Source organism: Aegilops tauschii, chromosome 4 (assembly GCF_002575655.3).
Source record: "Aegilops tauschii subsp. strangulata cultivar AL8/78 chromosome 4, Aet v6.0, whole genome shotgun sequence".
In the NCBI taxonomy this organism is placed as follows: domain Eukaryota; kingdom Viridiplantae; phylum Streptophyta; class Magnoliopsida; order Poales; family Poaceae; genus Aegilops; species Aegilops tauschii.
The window spans coordinates 330,761,823-330,785,617 of record NC_053038.3 but is presented as its reverse complement, the minus strand read 5'-3'; positions in this window follow the sequence as shown (position 1 = coordinate 330,785,617).

Below are 23,795 nucleotides of genomic sequence, written 5' to 3'. Positions count from 1 at the left end.
TCTTTACATCTTTTATGGCTTATTTTGACAATAAGCCCTGAAAAGGCGGAATAGAACTGGCCCTTAACCTGCAATTCAATTGTGCGTGCAATGATGAATCACTCCTGCCTGCTATAGTGTACATTTAGGCATCATCATACATGGCATAACCTAATACATGTGCATTCCATTGTAGAATCTGGAATGTGCAATGTTTATGTTAGTTCATACGTTGCACATGATGTTTAAATGCCCCTTAAATCTGGTCAGTCAAGTGATGGTCTTTAAGCCTCCTTCTTTGCTTCTTTTCTTAATATGTAAGATTTGCTCACACATCTGTTCAATTGCTTGTTTGCATCAGCCAGCCATACTAGGACTGTTTGCTTTGATTACTTGTTGTTCTTGACCTAACACTCTAACAGAGCTTGTCAACGATTTAAACACTAAGGGCTGCTATAGTGGGGCCTTTTCTAACTCATAGGTGACATAAAGGTTTGGCTGTACACTAAAGTAGGCTCTCCAAGAGTACCTGGAGATCCAGTTCGAAGGTATGCCTAGTTTTTACATAGTGCACACATAGTAAATGCTCATTTCATTGTGTGCAAGTGCAAGAGATGCGGCATGTTTCATTATGTGGTGTTGTTTTGTTATAATCTCATCCTTTTGTGTTCACAGACTGGAAAGTATGCATATTTATCTTCCAAGGAGACGATTAACTAGTTTGTGTCACCTTGCAGAGGGGGTGCAATGAAGATAAGATTGATGATTTCCAAGTACAAGATGTTAGGAAGGAGCCTTGCAAGAGAAGTAGGAGCTGCACTGAGCCTCTTCAACCTGTTAAGGTAAGTCACTGTATCCAACTCAACAGTTCAATTCCTTGTTTGTTTCAGGCATAGTTAATTTGCTCTTTTCAATTGCTTTATTTGTCCTCAGTTAATGATATGCCCAAATAATGATGCCTGGTGTTGGGTACTTGTATAACTATTAGTTGACATAATTAAAGGCCTTACCATTTAATTACTCTGCCGAAGTGTGCCTGAAGCTCTGAAGTCTATTAACCAACTATTATTGAATGAAGCTCACAATCTAGTTTATACTAGGCTAATGATTTCATAGTTTTGCTTGTTGTAGTATGTTTGTATGAAATCCTCTGCTGTTCATTATGCTCCCTAAGACTTTAATTGAGCTACAGAATGGCCAACTGCTTGCTTACTTCTACGCAACGTGCTGTCTAAATTTGTAACTTGTCTGTGTTTTGGATTGGGCCCCAACATCATGCTCCTCTCGTGAGCTAAGAGAGATTTCTGTATGCAGGCTGCACAGACTACCTTTTTCATAATTTTTAAAATATCACCTGCTTATGCTTCAAGACGTGTAATATTATTGTTAGTCCTGTTTTGCCATGTACAAAATAGTCTGTCTTGCTCACTTCACTGTTGTAACTATATTTTTGCCCTAGTCATGTGTACTTACAGAAACATTTCAGGATGAAGTGACATCAACACAAAGATCTGCGAGCAGTGCGGCATGGCCGTTACCGGATAATTATGGATTGGAATTGGAATGTGCTGATGTTCTCGAGCATCAACTAGAGCTGGCAAGACAACGTGTACATGATTCTGAACGTACAATCAACAAGTTGAGACTGGACATGCAGGTATTAGATGCAGGAGTCAAAAAAATGAAACAAGACACAGAGGTAACAACGAAGGAATTGGAGATTTTGCAGACTGAAATTTCTGCTATCTAAATTCGGCCAATCCTATTTTCTGAAGAGATTATAGTTCAAATGGTAAGTTATGTTGATGCGCGTCCATGATGTATGAGTTGTATTAGCCCAGTGTATGTAATTTGTTGTTTATGTATGCTTTATTATCACTGGTGCCGAACCATAATGCCCAGTGGGTATAATCGGCTGTAATTTCTTTATTGTATAGTGTAGGATTATTCTACGTTTCTATGCCTTAGTCTCTTTATATTGTATAGTGTATGTTTTTTAGAAATGATAGTATAGAGTAGGATAATTCTTTGAATATGCTATATCGTTCAAATGGGGGCCAACTCGCCCAAACGTTGTAGTGACCATGGCCCTCCACAGGCCGTACGTTCCATGGGCCATCTACGGGACGGACGATCCCTGGCCTTCTGTGGCCGTCGGATTCGTGGGCCTTCTATGGGTTGTCAGATCCGTGGGCCTTCTATGGGTTGTCGGATCCGTGGGCCTTCCATGGGCCAGCGGATCCATGGGCCTTCTATGGGCCGTCGGGTCAATGGGCCTTCTATGGGCCGTCGGGTCAATGGGCCTTCTACGGGCCGTCTCATCTATGGGCCTTGTACGGGCCGTATAAGGGGCCGTAAACGGGCTAGAGTGGAAATCGTACGTTTTATGGGCTGACCATAATGGGCCGTTAAACGGCCGTATTTGATGATGCTATGAAAATGGCCCAACAGATTAACGGGCCACAAACGTGCCGACTGTATCCACGGGCTGAATTTGGCCCACAAGCAGAAAAGGCCTATAACGGGCCGTAAGTAAACGAATGCTGGAAATGAGCCCAAGAATAAATGGGCCCTGAGAAGGCTGAAAGATAACATGGGCTGGAAACGGCACAACGGTATAATGGGTCGTTAATGGGTATAAAGTGATACACTGTTCATCACGGGCCAGTTTTACCATGGGCCGTTAACGGGCCGAGGGTTACTAAGGGCCTCAGATGGGCCAAAAGACGTCATGGTCCGGAAGTTAAAACGGGCTGGAATTATATTGGACGGCCCAGATGACGCTACTGGGCCTAATTCGGATAGGCCATAAACGGGCCCTGGGTTAGTGGGCTGTAAATGGGCTATATGCGAACAAGTCGTTAACAGGCTTGCCGTGGGCCGGCCCGCCACCTTTTGACCAAGTCAAACGGGCCGGCCTTTTCACAGGAATGGGCCTCTGTTGGGCCGTGCCACGTGTCGACGTATCATAGGCGCTTTGGGTCCAACGAGTGGATGACATCTGTCCCAACGGTGAGCCGACACGTTTTTCCTCCAGCCAATGATGATTTTACACGTGGAAAATCCCCATTGGTCAGGGCTATTAACGGGTTATCGGATCCAAAATCGGACCCGATAGCTTAACGGCGTTCCGTTACTGTGGATGCCACGTGTCGGTCACCCTTGACGAAAGCACTTCTGTGACGCGCGATTTATCGTCATGGAAGTGGACACTTCCGTGATGATAATTTTGGTAATGTCATGGAACACTTCTACGACAGCACAGGTATGACTATCTTGATTCTGTCATAAATTTGTCATGGATGTACATGCATGACAAAAAACGCGACCTACTGTGACAAACAGGTATCATCACGGAAGTGTATTTTTTTGTAGTGCATCTTAGTTTTGACATCCCATTCGGTTCATGCCCCGACACATCTTGACGAGATCGATTGATGTTGAGAGATCAATTGCGCGTCATGCAAGGAGATAAAGGTTTGGTCTGTTTCTATGATAGAAATGACCCGCAGGGGGTCTGTGGGGATCATAGGGAGTATATTGTACATTCATAAGCGAAACAAACGTATTGTACCCACCCTAGTCCTCTTTCAATCGATCTCCGGACCCCGAGATGAAATCGAGAGAGAACGAGTGGGTGCATGTGTGATACCTAAGGCGGATTCAAAATTTTGAACCGGTGATCATAGCATCCGCAAATCATATATAAAGGGTGTTCAATGTTTGTTTCGCTTTTGAACGTACAATATACTCCCTCCAATCCTTTCTAGTTTACATATAAGTTTTATGTGTATTTAAAGTATCTCTACTTTGATCAAACTTACAGAAAAAGTATCAACATTCAACAACGCCCAATCAATATTGTTAGATTCGTACGTACTCTTAGATTTGTATTCAAACAGAGATGGTTTCCAATTTGTTTTCAACCACGTGAATGTGCTTGTTCTCGTGCATGCTCTTCCTACTAGGATTTCGCCACGTATAGCCAGTCCAATAGTAACTTTTTTAAGCTCCCTGTCCAATAGTACTAGTGGAGTACTGACAACATATATAGTAGAGTATGCAGTGCTCATAGTACCCCCTCCTTCCATTTATATAGGGCCTAAGAGCAAGTCTAATAAGGCCTAGTCAGCAGGCTATAAGACTTGTCATGTCATTAAAATTCTACTTGGAGGAGTGAGAAGGGAGGAGAGAGAGTGAAGCGGGCTCTTATCTACAGCCCGGCTATAACACATAGGTCAAGAAAAAATAGTATGCATGCAACTCTCTTCCAATCATATATACCTTGCTCATGCAAAAATTAAATGCTTAGAGCCAACCTAATAGCCATTCTAAGAGCCAACTTACATGGCACTTTTGCCTATGTGGAGGAGAGAGATGTGAAAAAGTAAGGGGAGTGAGCTCTCATGCAAGAGCCTAGCTATATACGCATTCCTAGGTAAATACAATAAATATGAAGAAAGAGATAGAGAGGAGATGGAAAAAAGTACTAATACAATAGCCAACCTTATGTATATATACTTATAGCCCACACTATTGTATGAGTGCATATAGATGATGGCTATAGATGACATGGCAGTTCCTTATAGCCATCGATTGGCTATATTATTAACCATGCTCTAATGCATTTTTCAAAGCCGCCTTTGACTATTGACAAGATTAATAGTGCATGAAATATATAATGTGAAAACTATATCATTGGAAGCTCCTTTCACATACGAATTTGACAGTATGCTTTGTGTAAGTTGCATGTCACATATTATTACTCTAACATTTGGTCAAAGTTAGCCTCGAAAAACGCATTAGGCCCTATATAGTAGATGGAAGGAGGGAGTAGTAGTGGAAGAGGATCCTCTGAGGTAGGTATCCCTGCCTTACCCTCCCTTTCGGTCACTTACTGGCGGACCCCATGCTTGGTAGGCCCCGCATGTCATTTACTCAATGGGTTCGGCCAGGTCAGGGATCCTCATCCGTAGTATACTCCCTCTGTTTTTATTTACTCCGCATAAAACGGAGGGAGTGGTAGTATAAATGACGCGGGCGGGGGAGGGGGAGGGACGTCGGTTTGCTCTCAACTACGATCCCACAAGCGAGCGAAAACGCAAGATGAAGCGTGTTCCTTTCGATGAGCGGCGTGGAGGGTCCAGCGTGCCGGGGTGCAACGCGAACGCGACAAGAGCGATGTACAGTCAAAACCGATTGACCGGTCGTCACCGAAACCACTATTCACACCAGAACCTTCGCTGCTCGGCCTACGCCAGCCACTGCCCCAAAACCACACCTCCTCTCCAGCCCATTCCCCCACCTTTCGATCCCCTAGCCTGGATCAAGCGTCCCCTAGTTTGGCGGAAAGCCATGGTGCGTCGTAAGATCACGTACTACAAGATGTTGATGTCAGAGCGCCACGCAGAAATCGCGGCTGCGGTCGGCGCCACAGACCTCCGTTCCCAAGCTGGATTTGCGGTGGGCCAATCCCCGAGTTCTCTAGAGCCAAGCTACGAGGAGGAGGAAGCCGATCCAATGTTCATGGCGGAGGTCGCGGCGCAGAAGGCCCCAGATGGGTATGATACGATGGACGTCGACTCCGTGTCGGCGTCCGGGTCCCCCATGGTGCAGGCGGACCCGTTCAACCTGGCGATACTAAAGTAGGACCGGGAGGCAAAGGCTCAACTCTACGCGGAGCGCGCGCATGCCGCTGCCATCCAGGCTCTCCTCCAGGTGGAACCGGATGTCGTGGATGTGAACCGGGCGGTGGAGGCTCAACTTGACGCGGAGCACGCGGATGCCGCTGCATCGAGGCCCTCCTGTAGGCGGAACCGGACGTCATGGACTTGAACCGGGCGGCGGAGGCTCAACTTCATGCGGAGCGCGCGGATGCCACTGCCATCGAGGCCCTCCTGCAGGCGGAACCGGACGTCCTTTACTTGAACCGGGCGGCGGAGGCTCAACTCGACGCGGAGCGTGTGGATGCCGCTGCCATCGAGGCCCTCCTGCAGGCGGAACCGGACGTCCTAGACTTGAACCGGGCGGTGCTCTCATCCGTGCAGAGCGCCCGCACGCTCCGCGTGAACGAGTAGCTGGAGGCCGAGGACAACCACGGTGCGGAGACACATGTCAGCAGCTACGGCTGGTTCGCGCCAGCAGCCAAAGACGACGAGGCAGTCTTGTTCCGCAAGCAGTGATAGTTTTTCTTTATGTTGTTGTTTTTAGGGATCTTTTGCTGTGTAAAAACATATATTGTTATGCAAGTCGCCTGACTTTCATCATTTGGGTCAGTCTACCATTTCAGGCGGTTGGATGAATATCCTACGTCTCCTAACCCTTCTTCGTCACCTCTTCTTCTTCCTCAACAGACCACAGCACGGGCCGTACGGATCCTCCCCAACATGCGGTTGGATAAACATATTGTATGAACGAAAATTATGTGTCAGCGGTAGGATGGCTGAGTTTGGTTTGTTCACATGCGGTAGCACGTGTCAGTGAGGGTGCGTTCCCTTGGTTGGGTGTGCGGCATGCAGGAGCGACTGTGTGAGGGTGCGGTGCGACCGCGGCGTGCAGGAGCGACTGTGTGAGGGTGCGGTGTGACCGCGACAGCCATGCGCAAGTGTACCTCCTTTTCATTTTGAAAACTTTAGGCAAGCTTGGCAAAAATGTGTGGCGAAGTATGGCAATGCAAGGCCTAGACCCAAACAGGATACAAGTACGTACGTACTAGGAGTACTAGTGTTAAAAAAGAAAGGCGATGTTTTCCTTCACGGGATTAATCGATACAAATCCTCGTTTGACGTGTCAATTAATGCGTATTTTTCTCCAAAGCCCAAAGAGCTAACCATCTCACTCCTCATCTCTTGATTAATGCAGCGCCATGCAAACCAACCTTCTCACTTCCGCATGCATGCAAGGGTATACTAATGTCCTTGGTTGCTACTACGAGGCAAACCCCATCAATTTTGCCTCGATTAGTATTAGTGGCCTTTTGCAAATCGTTATTTTGATATACTGGCCTTGTGTAAAAAAATGGAGGTATTAACTATTTGACTTCCTTCTCCATTGCGGTGACGTCGACGATATCTCGAACGTTGTGGTTTGGCGAAGTGCGTTCGACGGGGAACACCATTGAGGGAGACCGCGGTAAGTCGTTCACAAGTACCGCCTGCAAGCCGAGACAACTGCCTTATTTGCATCCAGGAAGTCCGTTGAACCAAAGGACGCGTACATGTACTAGTACTACTAGTACACAATAGCGTCGTCCGTCCACCTTAGTGCGGTGAGGTGGTTTCTCGAACAAGACGATGGAGAAGCAGAGTCAGCGAAGAGTGAAATGATGGTTGCTTTGTCCGTGCTTTGTGATTTGACGCCTCACTGCTTTTGTGATTTGTGATAGAAGGGACAGGGGAGTAGACTCTGTGCTCTATACTGTACATGCGTCCAAGCACGGGAGAAAGAGGAGAGACGTTGCATTTTTTTATTCCTTCAATCAATCAATCAATCAGGGAGTTTCGGTTCTATCTTTTTGGCTTTGGCAGCACCGTCAACAATGGTTCCCATCGATGCCAAAAGCTATTTTCACATTTGGCTACACATTGTGGATGCCCTTAACCGTACCACTTGGTTTTGCTCCTGTGTGCTATCTATACAAATCTCAATTATATTGATCTAAAAAATTATAGAATCAAGATTAGTAAAAAGGAGGTGATTTTGCCACGCGGATGGCGGGGGAGGTTTCTTATTTTTAGAGGACGTTGGCCTGGCGGTTTGCTAACATGCGGTCCCACGTGTTAATGCTTTACCAAGCCGACCCGCGTCCGACATGAGGCAGAACAACGGTAGAAGCAACACGTGGTTAACTTGAAGAAGATGAGGGAGAAGCGGATTCAGCAACGAGTGAAATGATGGTTGCTTCATCCCTCCAACTTCTTTTTTTAGCTTCGTCCCACCAACTTAACTGCGAGAAAGGTGCAACTTTGTGATTTGACGCCTCATTGCTCATTACTACGCCGGCGCCATGACTGGGGTGCTTCACCCCTGCTGCTCTGCACTGTTTTTCGGTATGGCACATGGACCCGGTAGCTTGATGTCCCACATGTTGGGGAAAGGGACTAGAACATTTATGAAAGCAAGCGCTCCACTCTTACGACGGAGGAGTACATGACACGGCGGCCCAGTGAACTCTTACTTGTACTGTATAGTACTATAGTACTATAGTTTTGCTGTTTCGCACGATCCATCGATTAAACAGGAAAGGGCGGGATTTTTCCCGCGCGGTAGATGATACTGGTCATACATTTCAAAGGCAATTTTTACGTATGCAAACTGAATAATTAAGTAACAATATGATATCTAGTAAAACTAAAAACACATATGATTTATTGTGTTAGAGTGTAGTAGTAGTGCTGTGTTGCATAGTTGTTAGATGTAACATGCGAGAACGTGTAGAGATGTAGTTTTGGAGGGCCTACAGAGAGAAAAGCATAATACGGTCACCGGACTTCAGAATACGCTCATTACGGTCACTATATATGTTTTGCGGTGATTATACGGTCACTTGCTCACCGTTCAGCATCGGATTGCATTTTGTTGACCGGACAAAAAGTCTGCGTGGCACCATGTTGACTAGTTAAATTGACCATGTTCCTTGTGGGTCCCACCTGTCAGTTCGCATAGGAAAAAGGTCAGATAAACACAAATTTACGCAGGCGCGACAAGACTCCAACCCATGCGCAGGAACCACCTGGTTGTGTATGTGTCTGTCAGGGCCTGATGTGTGCGCATGCACGTGTAGGTTGAGCACTTGAGCATGAGAGTGTGTGTTGGTCATGTGGTGTGTGCATGCATGCGTGCGTGTGTGTGAGTGTTGCATGTGTGTGTGGCTGTGTGTGTACGTGTGAGTGTTGCGTGCGTGCATGGCTGCATGTGTTCATGTGACTGTTGCATGCATGCAGTTCATGTGCATGCGTGCGTGTGTGTGTATAATCACCATACCAGCTCATGTATGTTAAGACAGACGGCTCAGCATACCAATACAAGGCCACCTTGTCTGTTGTGCCCGCGGTCATGACTTCGAACCACCGTCCAATATTTTTTTGTCGTTTGTTTTCATTCTTACTAGCAAGATGCCTGTGCGTTGCACGTAACATCAAGATGCATTTGTATGACTAGTTTATCTTATGAGAGAAAAGGATGAACGAGGGAAGGCCTTATTTGCAAATGTGGAGAGGTGTGTGGGTACCTTTTTGCAAAATTACCATAGTTTCCTTCCAATCCGTCAGATATAAATCGGACGACCTATATTGGAGGATGGCAGGCACACCATCATCACCAACTCTGTTTTTATAAGAGTGTAGAGTAGATACAAGCCAACAGGTGGGCCCAATGATAGTGAGATTGAAGGAAATATGCCCTAGAGGCAATAATAAAGTTATTATTTATTTCCTTATTTCATGATAAATGTTTATTATTCATGGTAGAATTGTATTAACCGGAAACGTAATACATGTGTGAATACATAGATAAACAGAGTGTCACTAGTATGCCTCTACTTGACTAGCTCGTTGATCAAAGATGGTTAAGTTTCCTAACCATAGACATGAGTTGTCATTTGATAAACGGGATCACATCATTAGGAGAATGATGTGATTGACTTGACCCATTCCATTAGCTTATCATTTGATCATTTTAGTTTGCTGCTATTGCTTTCTTCATAACTTATACATGTTCCTATGACTATGAGATTATGCAACTCCCGATTACTGGAGGAACACTTTTTGTGCTACCAAACATCACAACGTAACTGGGTGATTATAAAGGTGCTCTACAGGTGTCTCCGATGGTACTTGTTGAGTTGGCATGGATCGGGATTAGGATTTGTCACTCCGATTGTCGGAGAGGTATCTCTGGGCCCTCTCGATAATGCACATCACTATAAGCCTTGCAAGCAATGCAACTAATGAGTTAGTTGTGGGATGATGCATTACAGAACGAGTAAAGAGACTTGCCGGTAACGAGATTGAGCTAGGTATTGAGATACCGATGATCGAATCTCGGGCAAGTAACATACCGATGACAAAGCGAACAGCGTATGTTGTTATGCGATTTGACCGATAAAGATCTTTGTAGAATATGTAGGAACCAATATGAGCATCCAGGTTCCGCTATTGGTTATTGACCAGAGACGTGTCTCGGTCATGTCTACATAGTTCTCGAACCCGTAGGGTCCGCACGCTTAAAGTTCTATGACGATCGGTATTATGAGTTTATGTGTTTTGATGTACCGAAGGTAGTTCCGAGTCCCGGATGTGATCACGGACATGACGAGGAGTCTCGAAATGGTCGATGCGTAAAGATTGATATATTGGACGGCTATATTCGGACACCGGAAGTGTTCTGGGTGGTTTCGGAGAAAACCGGAGTGCCGGAGGGGTTACCTGAACCCCCCGGGGAAGTATTGGGCCTTAGTGGGCCTGAGGGGAGAGAGAGGGCAGTAGCCCAGGAGGTGGCGTGCCCCCTCCCATGATGAGTCCGAATTGGACTAGGGGAGGGGGGCGCGGCCCCTCTTTCCCTCTCCCTCTCCCTCTCTTTCCTTCCCCCTTCCCTCTTCCTAGTTGGACTAGGAAAGGGGAGTCCTACTCCTACTAGGAGGAGGACTCCCCCCTCCTTGGCGCGCCCCAAGGGCCGGCCGGCCTCCCCTCTTGCTCCTTTATATACGGGAGCGGGGGGGCACCCTAGAACACACACGTTGATCATTGATCTCTCTTAGCCGTGTGCGGTGCCCCCCTCCACCATAATCCACCTCGGTCATATCGTAGCGGTGCTTAGGCGAAGCCCTGCGTCGGTAACTTCATCAACACCGTCACCACGCCGTCGTGCTGACGAAGTTCTTCCCCGAAGCTCTACTGGATCGTGAGTTCGCGGGACGTCGCCAAGCTGAACATGTGCTGAACACGGAGGTGCCGTACGTTCGGTGTTGAGGATTGGTCGATCGTGAAGACGTACGACTACATCAACCGCGTTGTAATAACGCTTCCGCTTTCGGTCTACGAGGGTACGTAGACAACACTCTCCCCTCTCGTTGCTATGCATCACCATGATCTTGCGTGTGCGTAGGATTTTTTTTAAAATTACTACGTTCCCCAACAGTGGCATTCGAGCCAGGTTTATGAGTAGATGTTATATGCATGAGTAGAACACAAGTGAGTTTTGGGCGATACAAGTCATATTGCTTACCACCATGTCATACTTTGGTTCGGCGGTATTGTTGGATGAAGCGGCCCGGGCCGACATTACACGTACGCTTACGCAAGACTGGTTCTACCGACGTGCTTCGCCATAGGTGGCTGGCGAGTGTTAGTTTCTCCAACTTTAGTTGAACCGAGTGTGACTACGCCCGGTCCTTGTTGAAAATTAAAACAGCACTAAGTTGACGACATATCGTTCTGGTTTTGATGCGTAGGTAAGAACGGTTCTTGCTCAGCCCGTAGCAGCCACGTAAAACTTGCAACAACAAAGTATAGGACGTCTAACTTGTTTTTGCAGGGCATCTTGTGATGTGATATGGTCAAGGCATGATGCTATATTTTATTGTATGAGATGATCATGTTTTGTAACGGAGTTATCGGCAACTGGCAGGAGCCATATGGTTGTCGCTTTATTGAATGCAATGCAATCGCCCTGTAATTGCTTTACTTTATCACTAAGCGGTAGCGATAGTCGTAGAAGCAATAGTTGGCGAGACGACAATGATGCTACGATGGAGATCAAGGTGTCACGCCAGTGACAATGGTGATCATGACGGTGCTTTGGAGATGGAGATCAAAGGCACAAGATGATGATGGCCATGTCATATCACTTATATTGATTGCATGTGATGTTTATCTTTTATGCATCTTATTCTGCTTTGATTGACGGTAGCATTATAAGATGAGCTCTCACTAAATTTCAAGGTACAAGTGTTCTCCCTGAGTATGCACCGTTGCCAAAGTTCGTCGTGCCGAGACACCACGTGATGATCGGGTGTGATAAGCTCTACGTTCATATACAACGGGTGCAAGCCAGTTTTGCACACGCAGAAATACTCGGGTTAAACTTGACGAGCCTAGAATATGCAGATATGGCCTCGGAACACTGAGACCGAAAGGTCGAGCGTGAATCATATAGTAGATATGATCAACATAGTGATGTTCACCATTGAAAACTACTCCATCTCACGTGATGATCGGACATGGTTTAGTTGATATGGATCACGTGATCACTTAGATGATTAGAGGGATGTCTATATAAGTGGGAGTTCTTAAGTAATTTGATTAATTGAACTTTAATTTATCATGAACTTAATACCTGATAGTATTTTGCATGTCTATGTTGTTGTAGATAGATGGCCCGTGCTGTTGTTCCATTGAATTTTAATGCGTTCCTTGAGAAAGCAAAGTTGAAAGATGATGGTAGCAATTACACGGACTGGGTCCGTAACTTGGGGATTATCCTCATTGCTGCACAGAAGAATTACGTCCTGGAAGCACCGCTGGGTGCCAAACCCACAGCAGGAGCCACGCCAGATGTTATGAACGTCTGGCAGAGCAAAGCTGATGACTACTCGATAGTTCAGTGTGCCATGCTTTACAGCTTAGAACCGGGACTTGAACGACGTTTTGAACATCATGGAGCATATGAGATGTTCCAGGGGTTGAAGTTAATATTTCAAGCAAATGCGCGGATTGAGAGATATGAAGTCTCCAATAAGTTCTACAGCTGCAAGATGGAGGAGAATAGTTCTGTCAGTGAGCATATACTCAAAATGTCTGGGTATAACAATCACTTGATTCAACTGGGAGTTAATCTTCCGGATGATAGTGTCATTGACAGAATTCTTCAATCACTGCCACCAAGCTACAAAAGCTTCGTGATGAACTATAACATGCAATGGATGGATAAGACAATTCCCGAGCTCTTCGCAATGCTAAAGGCCGCGGAGGTAGAAATCAAGAAGGAGCATCAAGTGTTGATGGTCAACAAGACCACCAGTTTCAAGAAAAAGGGTAAAGGGAAGAAGAAGGGGAACTTCAAGAAGAACAGCAAACAAGTTGCTGCTCAGGAGAAGAAACCGAAGTCTGGACCTAAGCCTGAGACTGAGTGCTTCTACTGCAAAGGGACTGGCCACTGGAAGCGGAACTGCCTTGGCGGATAAGAAGGATGGCAAGGTGAACAAAGGTATATGTGATATACATGTTATTGATGTGTACCTTACTAAAGCTCGGAGTAGCACTTGGGTATTTGATACTGGTTCTATTGCTAATATTTGCAACTCGAAACGCGGACTACGGATTAAGCGAAGATTGGCTAAGGACGAGGTGACAATGCGCGTGGGAAATGGTTCCAAAGTCGATGTGATCACCGTCGGCACGCTACCTCTACATCTACCTTCGGGATTAGTTTTAGACCTGAATAATTGTTATTTGGTGCCAGCGTTGAGCATGAACATTATATCTGGATCTTGTTTGATGCGAGACGGTTATTCATTTAAAGCTGAGAATAATGGTTATTCTATTTACATGAGTAATATCTTTTATGGTCATGCACCCTTGAAGAATGGTCTATTTTTAATGAATCTCGATAGTAGTGATACACATATTCGTAATGTTGAAGCCAAAAGATGCAGAGTTGATAATGATAGTGCAACTTATTTGTGGCACTGCCGTTTAGGTCATATTGGTGTAAAGCGCATGAAGAAACTCCATTCTGATGGACTTTTGGAATCACTTGATTATGAGTCACTTGGTACTTGGAACCATGCCTCATGGGCAAGATGACAAACGCCGTTCTACGGATCAATGGAGCGAGCAACAGATTTGTTGGAAATCATACATACTGATGTATGTGGTCCGATGAATGTTGAGGCTCGCGGCGGGTATCGCTATTTTCTCACCTTCACAGATGATTTGAGCAGATATGGGTATATCTACTTAATGAAACATAAGTCTGAAACATTTGAAAAGTTCAAAGAATTTCAGAGTGAAGTGGAAAATCATCGTAACAAGAAAATAAAGTTTCTACGATCTGATCATGGAGGAGAATATTTGAGTTACAGTTTGGTCTTCATTTGAAACAATGGGGAATAGTTTCGCAACTCACGCCACCCGGAACACCACAGCATAATGGTGTGTCCGAACGTCGTAATCATACTTTACTAGATATGGTGCGATCTATGATGTCTCTTACCGATTTACCGCTGTCATTTTGGGTTTATGCTTTAGAGACAGCTGCATTCACGTTAAATAGGGCACCATCTAAATCCGTTGAGACGACGCCTTATGAACTATGGTTTGGCAAGAAACCAAAGTTGTCGTTTCTTAAAGTTTGGGGTTGCGATGCTTATGTGAAAAAGCTTCAACCTGATAAGCTCGAACCCAAATCGGAGAAATGTGTCTTCATAGGATACCCAAAGGAGACTGTTGGGCGCACCTTCTATCACAGATCCGAAGGCAAGATATTCGTTGCTAAGAATGGATCCTTTCTAGAGAAGGAGTTTCTCTCGAAAGAAGTGAGTGGGAGGAAAGTGGAACTTGATGAGGTAATTGTACCTGCTCCCTTATTGGAGAGTAGTTCATCACAGAAACCGGTTCCTGTGACACCTACACCAATTAGTGAGGAAGCTAATGATGATGATCATGAAACTTCAGATCAATTTACTACCGAACCTCGTAGGTCAACCAGAGTAAGATCCGTACCAGAGTGGTACGGTAATCTTGTTCTAGAGGTCATGTTACTTGACCATGACGAACCTACGAACTATGAGGAAGCGATGATGAGCCCAGATTCTGCAAAAGGTTTTCGACAAGTTCAAGGGGTTGACTACGATGAGACTTTCTCACCCGTAGCAATGCTCAAGTCTGTCCGAATCATGTTAGCAATTGCCGCATTTTATGATTATGAAATTTGGCAAATGGATGTCAAAACTGCATTCCTGAATGGATTTCTAGAAGAAGAGTTGTATATGATACAACCAGAAGGTTTTGTCGATCCAAAAGGTGCTAACAAAGTATGCAAGCTCCAGCGATCCATTTATGGAATGGTGCAAGCCTCTCAGAGTAGGAATAAACGTTTTGATAGTGTGATCAAAGCATATGGTTTTATATAGACTTTTGGAGAAGCCTGTATTTACAAGAAAGTGAGTGGGAGCTGTGTAGCATTTCTAATATTATATGTGGATGACATATTGTTGATTGGAAATGATATAGAATTTCTGGATAGCATAAAAGGATACTTGAATAAGAGTTTTTCAATGAAAGACCTCGGTGAAGCTGCTTATATATTAGGCATTAAGATCTATATAGATAGATCAAGACGCTTAATTGGACTTTCACAAAGCACATACCTTGATAAAGTTTTGAAGAAGTTCAAACTGGATCAAGCAAAGAAATGGTTCTTTCCTGTGTTACAAGGTGTGAAGTTGAGTAAGACTCAATGCCCGACCAATGCAGAAGATAGAGAGAAAATGAAAAGTGTTCCCTATGCTTCAGCCATAGGCTCTATCATGTATGCAATGCTGTGTACCAGAACTGATGTGTGCCTTGCTATTAGTTTAGCAGGGAGGTACCAAAGTAATCCAGGAGTGGATCACTGGACAACAGTCAAGAACATCCTGAAATACCTGAAAAGGACTAAGGATATGTTTCTCATTTATGGAGGTGACAAAGAGCTCGTCGTAAATGGTTACGTCAATGCAAGCTTTGACACTGATCCGGACGATTCTAAATCGAAAACCGGATACGTGTTTATATTGAACGGTGGAGCTGTGAGTTGGAGCAGTTCTAAACAAAGCGTCGTGGCTGGATCTACGTGTGAAGCGGAGTACATAGCTGCTTCAGAAGCTGCAAATGAAGGAGTCTGGATGAAGGAGTTCATATCCGATCTAGGTGTCATACCTAGTGCATCGGGTCCAATGAAAATCTGTTGTGACAATACTGGTGCAATTGCCTTAGCAAAGGAATCCAGATTTCACAAGAGAACCAAACACATCAAGAGACGCTTCAATACCCTCCGCGATCAAGTCCAGGTGGGAGACATAGAGATTTGCAAGATACATACGGATCTGAATGTTGCAGACCCGTTGACTAAGCCTCTCTCACGAGCAAAACATGATCAGCACCAAGGCTCCATGGGTGTTAGGATCATTACTGTGTAATCTAGATTATTGACTCTAGTGCAAGTGGGAGACTGAAGGAAATATGCCCTAGAGGCAATAATAAAGTTATTATTTATTTCCTTATTTCATGATAAATGTTTATTATTCATGCTAGAATTGTCTTAACCGGAAACGTAATACATGTGTGAATACATAGACAAACAGAGTGTCACTAGTATGCCTCTACTTGACTAGCTCGTTGATCAAAGATGGTTAAGTTTCCTAACCATAGACATGAGTTGTCATTTGATAAATGGGATCACATCATTAGGAGAATTATGTGATTTACTTGACCCATTCCATTAGCTAAGCATTTGATCATTTTAGTTTGCTGCTATTGCTTTCTTCATAACTTATACATGTTCCTATGACTATGAGATTATGCAACTCCCGATTACCGGAGGAACACTTTGTGTGCTACCAAACGTCACAACGTAACTGGGTGATTATAAAGGTGCTCTACAGGAGTCTTCGATGGTACTTGTTGAGTTGGCAGAGATCGAGATTAGGATTTGTCACTCCGATTGTCGGAGAGGTATCTTTGGCCCCTCTGAGTAATGCACATCACTATAAGCTTTGCAAGCAATGCAACTAATGGGTTAGTTGCGGGATGATGCATTACAGAACGAGTAAAGAGACTTGCCGGTAATGAGATTGAGCTAGGTATTGAGATACCGATGATCGAATCTCGGGCAAGTAACATACCGATGACAAAGGGAACAACGTATGTTGTTATGCGGTTTGACCGATAAAGATCTTCATAGAATATGTAGGAACCAATATGAGCATCCAGGTTCCTCTATTGGTTATTGACCAGAGACGTGTCTCGGTCATGTCTACATAGTTCTCGAACCCGTAGGGTCCGCACGCTTAAAGTTCCATGACGATCGGTATTATGAGTTTATGTGTTTTGATGTACCAAAGGTAGTTCGGAGTCCCGGATGTGATCATGGACATGACGAGGAGTCTCAAAATGGTTGAGACGTAAAGATTGATATATTGGACGGCTATATTCAGACGCAGGAAGTGTTCCGGGTGGTTTCGGAGAAATCCGCAGTGCCGGAGGGGTTACCGGAACCCCCCGGGGAAGTATTGGGCCTTAGTGGGCCTGAGGGGAGAGAGAGGGCAGTAGCCCAGGAGGTGGCATGCCCCCTCCCATGAGGAGTCCGAATTGGAGTAGGGGAGGGGGGGCGCGGCCCCTCTTTCCCTCTCCCTCTCCCTCTCTTTCCTTCCCCCTTCCCTCTTCCTAGTTGGACTAGGAAAGGGGAGTCCTACTCCTACTAGGAGGAGGACTCCCCCCTCCTTGGCACGCCCCAAGGGCCGGCCGGCCTCCCCCCTTGCTCCTTTATATACGGGGGCGGGGGGGCACCCTAGAACACACAAGTTGATTATTGATCTCTCTTAGCCGTGTGCGGTGCCCCCCTCCACCATAATCCACCTCGGTTATATCGTAGCGGTGCTTAGGCGAAGCGCTGCGTCGGTAACTTCATCAACACCGTCACCACGTCGTTGTGCTGACGAAGTTCTTCCCCGAAGCTCTACTGGATCGTGAGTTCGCGGGACGTCGCCGAGTTGAACGTGTGCTGAACACGGAGGTGCCGTACGTTCGGTGCTGAGGATCGGTCGATCATGAAGACGTATGACTACATCAACCGCGTTGTAATAACACTTCCGCTTTCGGTCTACGAGGGTATGTAGACAACACTCTCCCCTCTCGTTGCTATGCATCACCATGATCTTGCGTGTGCGTAGGATTTTTTTTGAAATTACTACGTTCCCCAACAGAGATAATGTGATGCAACACTAGAGGTGCCACGTGGAGCGTTTAACTGGTCAACTAGTCGTGTCTTGAGCAAATACAGAGCTGTACGGTGAGCCCGTCACTGTATAATAACCACAAAACATAAATGGTGACCGTAATGAGTGGATTCTAAAGTCCAATGCATGCATCGTGCTTTCAGTTCAAATACAATGATCGTCATTGTATATATCGCGAGAGAAAGATGAAACATGCGTGAATGTGCTGGGGGGCGTACTTTTAGAGGACCTGGAAATAGTTTCTGTGCGTACGAGAAAGGGGCGTAGAGGGGGTGTATGCGATGGAGAGAGAGATGCTCTTCATTTCTCTTTATTATGACTAACTTTATATATAGTATAAAAATATAAAAGTTCATAGTGCGGAATAAATATCATTGTGGGCACCATGCAATGTAAATTAACGTTCATACTCCTCCATATAACTTTGCAATGTTGTATATATGTAGAAATTCTAAAATAATTTTTTGGCCACACTTTATTCAAAAGGAATGTTGTATGCGAAATAAACGTGAAGAGAGGGCTTTTAGATAAATGGGGTACGTGATGTAACACGTGTGAATGTGTAGTTGATGTATTAGGCATGGCCTAGACAGGTATGTGTGTATTACGTATTCGGGAGAGGCATGGATAGAGGGGTCGGCGAGGGGAGGGGGCGCGGGAGAGATAGCACGACAAATGAGAGAGGTCTAGAGAGAGAGACGAATATGATGTCACGACGAGAGATTCCCTTGAGTGTGTATATGCAAGTGGGAGGGGATAGAGGCACGAGGAGAATTTTTTTTGTGTGGTGTTTGTGTTGGTATGTGTGGGTGTGAGAAGATAACGAGACCTGGGGGCAGAGGGTGTGTCACCGCGTGAGGTCCGGTGGGCCGAGGTGAGGCCCTTGGTTCGGTTCCATCCTGCACCACATTGGTCGGGCCGTGACGCATTTAGGGAGACCCATGGATGACTAGTCGTACAAGACAAAGATAGCAGAATCGTGAAGGACTCTGTGTCCACTAACAAAGCCGGCTAGGATTTGTAACCCTAAGTCCTCGGACTAAGGTAACCCCTTATCTCTGATATTACTATTCATCCAACCTAACTTTAAGGGGTATCCTACATAATGCTCTGCTAGAATCATACTCATCGATTAGGAAGAGAGGTGTGAGACAATGCGTGAGAGACAGGCCTAAAGATAATGTGCGTACAAGAGACATGTAGGCAGGTCTGTGTATATAGAAATGGGTCGATGGGGATTGTGCGTGTGTATGCTTTTGAGAGGAACAGTGCTTGTAATAAAGGTTAGTGAAAACAGTCGTAAATGGTTACAAGAGGGAGGAAGGGTTATATTGAGAGCATGTGTGCGAGAAAGACACCTCGGGGGAGAGTGTGTGAGCATGTGTGAGAGACCACCGATGGAGAGTGAAACTACACGTAAAAGACTTATGTACACATTATTAAAGATATAAATTGTATCCAAATATTAGGATGGGATCATGATATTTGCAATTCGCGTAAGGAACTGTCATGATCCATTAGACATCTAGATTCTATCAAATTTGAGCATGTCTATGTTATTATTCGACATAATTGATCCAGACAATGCATCGCTTTAGCAATCGAATATAAACGTGAGTATAGTTCATGTTGTGTGTGTAAAGCACATTATACATACGGAAGTTACACAATGAACATTATAGATAGCTAGCTATGAACTAGCATACATTTGAATTCAACTTAAGGTGGTTTAAAAAATTCGAATTCAACATGAAGTCCATTCAATTATTTGAATTCAATATCATGGCATTTGTAAATCATACCTAAATTATGGGGGCACCAATCTTTGTTCTGCTTTTGTACATAATAGCATATATAGTCGTGTACAAAATAGATTCAAATTTAGCTCCTCCATTCCAAAATAATCGTAGTTATAGGATTTTCAAGTGTCAAAATTTCAAAAAGAAGCGGATAATTTAATGAGGTTTTCAAACATACAAGGTCGAATTTAACGTTGTCTGTTTAGGTCAATCCTCAAAGTTCAAGAGTACTCTAAATGTGAATGCTTCTGTTTCAAAATTTCGAACAAAGCGCCAAAAGAGCCTCTACTCGCCCGAAACCGCGTGAGACCAATGTTTGGTAGTAGAAGGAAATTACTTTTCTAACTTCGACCCGTGAAACCTACCGGCCCGATGTCCAAAGGTCTAAACTGGGGTAGGTTTGTAGCTTCATCTAGACGCCACACAACCGCCTCCGGAAAACATTCATACACAATGCCGCCTAAGCACACATGCGCGCGGCCGAATCGCTCCCGCCCACTATTTGGGACACCTGGGATTACCATCCTACCCCCGACCCACAGTAGGTCCGAATTTTCAGAGAGGGGCAAAGTTTGTACTTTCCCCAAATTTCAAACAAGCGCGTCCCATCTGTTCAAAAAAAGCCAAAAAGAAGCAGGTCCCTGACCGAAAGATGGTTCTCACTTAGCTCCCCCCCCCCCCGGTCTGATTCCCCATTCGTACTCTGTGGGTGCCAAAACTACCTCTCCACCAGCCGCGAAACCCCGGTGTCCTCCGTCCGCCACCCCATCCCACCCATCAACCGCCGCCCTCCTCCATCACGCCGGAGCCGATACCCCAACATCACCGTCCACCGCAACGCCCTCCACGGCTAGTAGTTGAAGCCGAGGCCGAGTTGTCCGTACCCTAGCCAGTTCAACCACGCCGTCCCGCGCCTCACCGCTGCCGCTCCAACTTCGCCACCGTCCACCGCACTGGAGATGTCCCTTCTACGTCATCCTTTGCCACCTCGGATCTGCTTCCCCTCCGCCGACATACGGCCACGGCAACACAGTCAACAATTTGTCCATGGGTTAATCCAAGGCTGCACCCTCCTCCAAAACATCGGTTCCCCCGGTAAAAAGAAGAACACCGTCGCGACATATGAAGGACACAACACTGGCAACCAGAAATGGTACTCCTCTTCCCTTATTCGTGCAAATCTTACGTGTCTGTTTGCACGGTATTCATCCCACAGAAGACACTAGTTGACCGCTTCTTCTTGATACTAGATGTTCCTAGTAACTCGTGATGCTCAAGGTTTCTTCTCATATACTATTTCACCTTAGCTAGAGGTCCGTCACCCCCCTGGATTTCAATTCCTGGTCAGTTGATTCCCAATTAACGGAAGCATTCCCCGGCATAACAGGCGCTAGTCCGCCTATTACGCCGGGGAAGCAGCGCCTCGGTGTTTATCTTAGGGGCGTGTGGGGCCTAGAGCTACTGGCGCCCAATATGGAGGTCGGCCGGGATTGCCTGGGAGCGCTGCCAAGCACGGCGGTGGTGTGAGGTCGAGGGGAGAGCGGGGCGGCGGAGGCAGGGATCTCGGCCGGTGGTCGCTGGCGGTTCAAGAAAGATCGTCAACAGAGACTGGTGGGAGGTAGACGAAGGCCATCTTCTCGTTCCTTATAGATCGGACGGTTCATAAAAAAATCGACTGACCTATTTAGTTTCAGTCGACTGTTATTTTGATAGGACCACATGTGGTGGTGTGCTGGAGGAGTACCTGCACATCCCAGCCATCCCTGTGCTCATATATTACAAAATCATACGGAGTAGAATCTAATTTTGTTTGCCATGCAATGTTGTAGAGCTATCATATGTCTCCTGTCATTTATTTTTAAGCCACCTACTATATGCTACTTTTATAGTGCACTAGATCTGCACACACTTCACCCATACTCTCACTATTGTGTTTTTATGCAAGGGTATTTCAGACTCTGTTGCCTGGATAGAAGCAGAAAAGAAAAGAGAGAAGTCGCTCCAGCGTGGTACGCGGCTAGGCCAGACACGTTTCAGCCTTATAAAGGGTGCAGTATCAGCAGATGGATACGGTAAATGTAGCTCTGGAGTCGATGACCTCGCTCGGGATGAACCACCATCCCAGGTGCTTGCTTAAACTTCGTGGTGTCATATGTGGTTGCATGTTGCATATGGTGTCTAGCTTGTATTCGAAAGGCCGAAACCGGGCTTTATTAAGATAAGGAAAGATATTTTTTACATGAACCACCATCCCGGGAGCACCAGAAGACAAATAGCTAGTCAGGGCACTGGCTGAGCCAGTGACAAGCCCAGCACAGACATGCATCACCTGGAAGCCAACTAAACAGCCACGATGGTGGCGAAGCAGCCCGCTGTCGGTGTCAAAACCGGCTGATCTCGGGTAGGGGGTCCCGAACTGTGCGTCTGAGGATCGAAGGTAACAGGAGGCAGGGGACACAATGTTTACCCAGGTTCGGGCCCTCTTAATGGGGTAATACCCTACTTCCTGCTTGATTGACTTTTATGAGTATAGGGGTTACAAGAGTTGATCTACCTCGAGATCGTAATGGCTAAACCCTAGATGTCTAGCATGTATGATTATGATCGTCTCTACGGACTAAGCCCTCCGGTTTATATAGACACGGGAGGGGGCCAGAATTGTACAAAGTCGGTTTACAGAGAAAGGAAACTACACGACTAGCCGCCAAGCTTGCTATCCACGCCAAGGAGAGTCCCATCCGGACACGGGGGAAAGCCTTCTATCTTGTATCTTCGCGGCCCATGTCACATAGCTCGACCATCCGAGGACCCCTTAATCCAGGACTCCCTCACCCGCCTCCCACCAGGCTCTCAGGTCCTCGATGATCATGCTCACCACTCCAGCCGGATGTCTAGCTTGTATTGCTTCCAATTTGGTTAAATTGCATCTGCTTAGCTTACACATTCTACCTTTGAATATGACATGCCTTCCTGTTTTTGGTACATACTAGTACATTTCTCTATTAACCATGTTCTTACATCAAACTAATGTTCTTGTGTATCCCTCATCAATCACTTATGATGAGAAAGTCACCCCAGTTGGTTACTTTGAGAAAAGATCCTCTTTTGAAGAATGCAGTGTCAGCCTCCCCACGTGATTCTCAAGAAACAGCAAGGCTACATGAAGATAGTGAACGTAGCTCTGTAGTTGATGACCGCATTTCCCCTACACCAGCATCGCAGGTGCTTTCTCTAACTTGGCAGTGTGATATGTGGTTGCATGTTGCATATGGTGTCTATACTGTAATTCTTCCAATCTGGTTAAATTGCATGTGCTATTCTGCTTAGTTTATACATTATACCTGTTAATGTGACATGCCTTCCTATTTTTAGTACATAGTACATCTGTCTATTAAGCATGTCCTTACATAAAACTATTTTTTTTGTATCCCGCATGAATCAATATGACGAGACACCTTTAGTATATGCAGTGTGATATTAGTTGCATCTTTCATATGATTTATAGCATGCGCTGCTTCTTATTTGTTGAAACGCCATTTATGATGGGACGCTTTTAACTTGGCAGAGTCATATTGGTTGCATCTTTCATGTGGTGTCTAGCTTGCATTGCTTCTTATTTGTTGAAATGGCTTCTGCTTAGTTTACACAAACAGTTGTGAATATTCCATGTCGTCCTGTTTTTTGTACATATTCCATCCTGGTATCATGTGTTTGCCTTACATCAAAGTAGTGATTGTCAGTACCATGCACAAATGAGTTCTAAAGAGTGAATTTTATTGCTTTTTCTTGTCGATTTTACTTGCAAATTCAAAATCAATAAAGCGGAAGGAAAGTAGCAAGGCAGCGGATATAGGTGCTCCTTCCAAATGGAGGGCCTCTACAGATTCTACTCCGCCACCCCCAAGAAGATTTCCAAGACAACACATGCATAGACACTCAACATAGCTGTGTTGATGATGAGCACGTCTCCCCTAGTGCACCATCACAGGTGCTCCCTCTAACTTGGCACTGTTATATGTGGT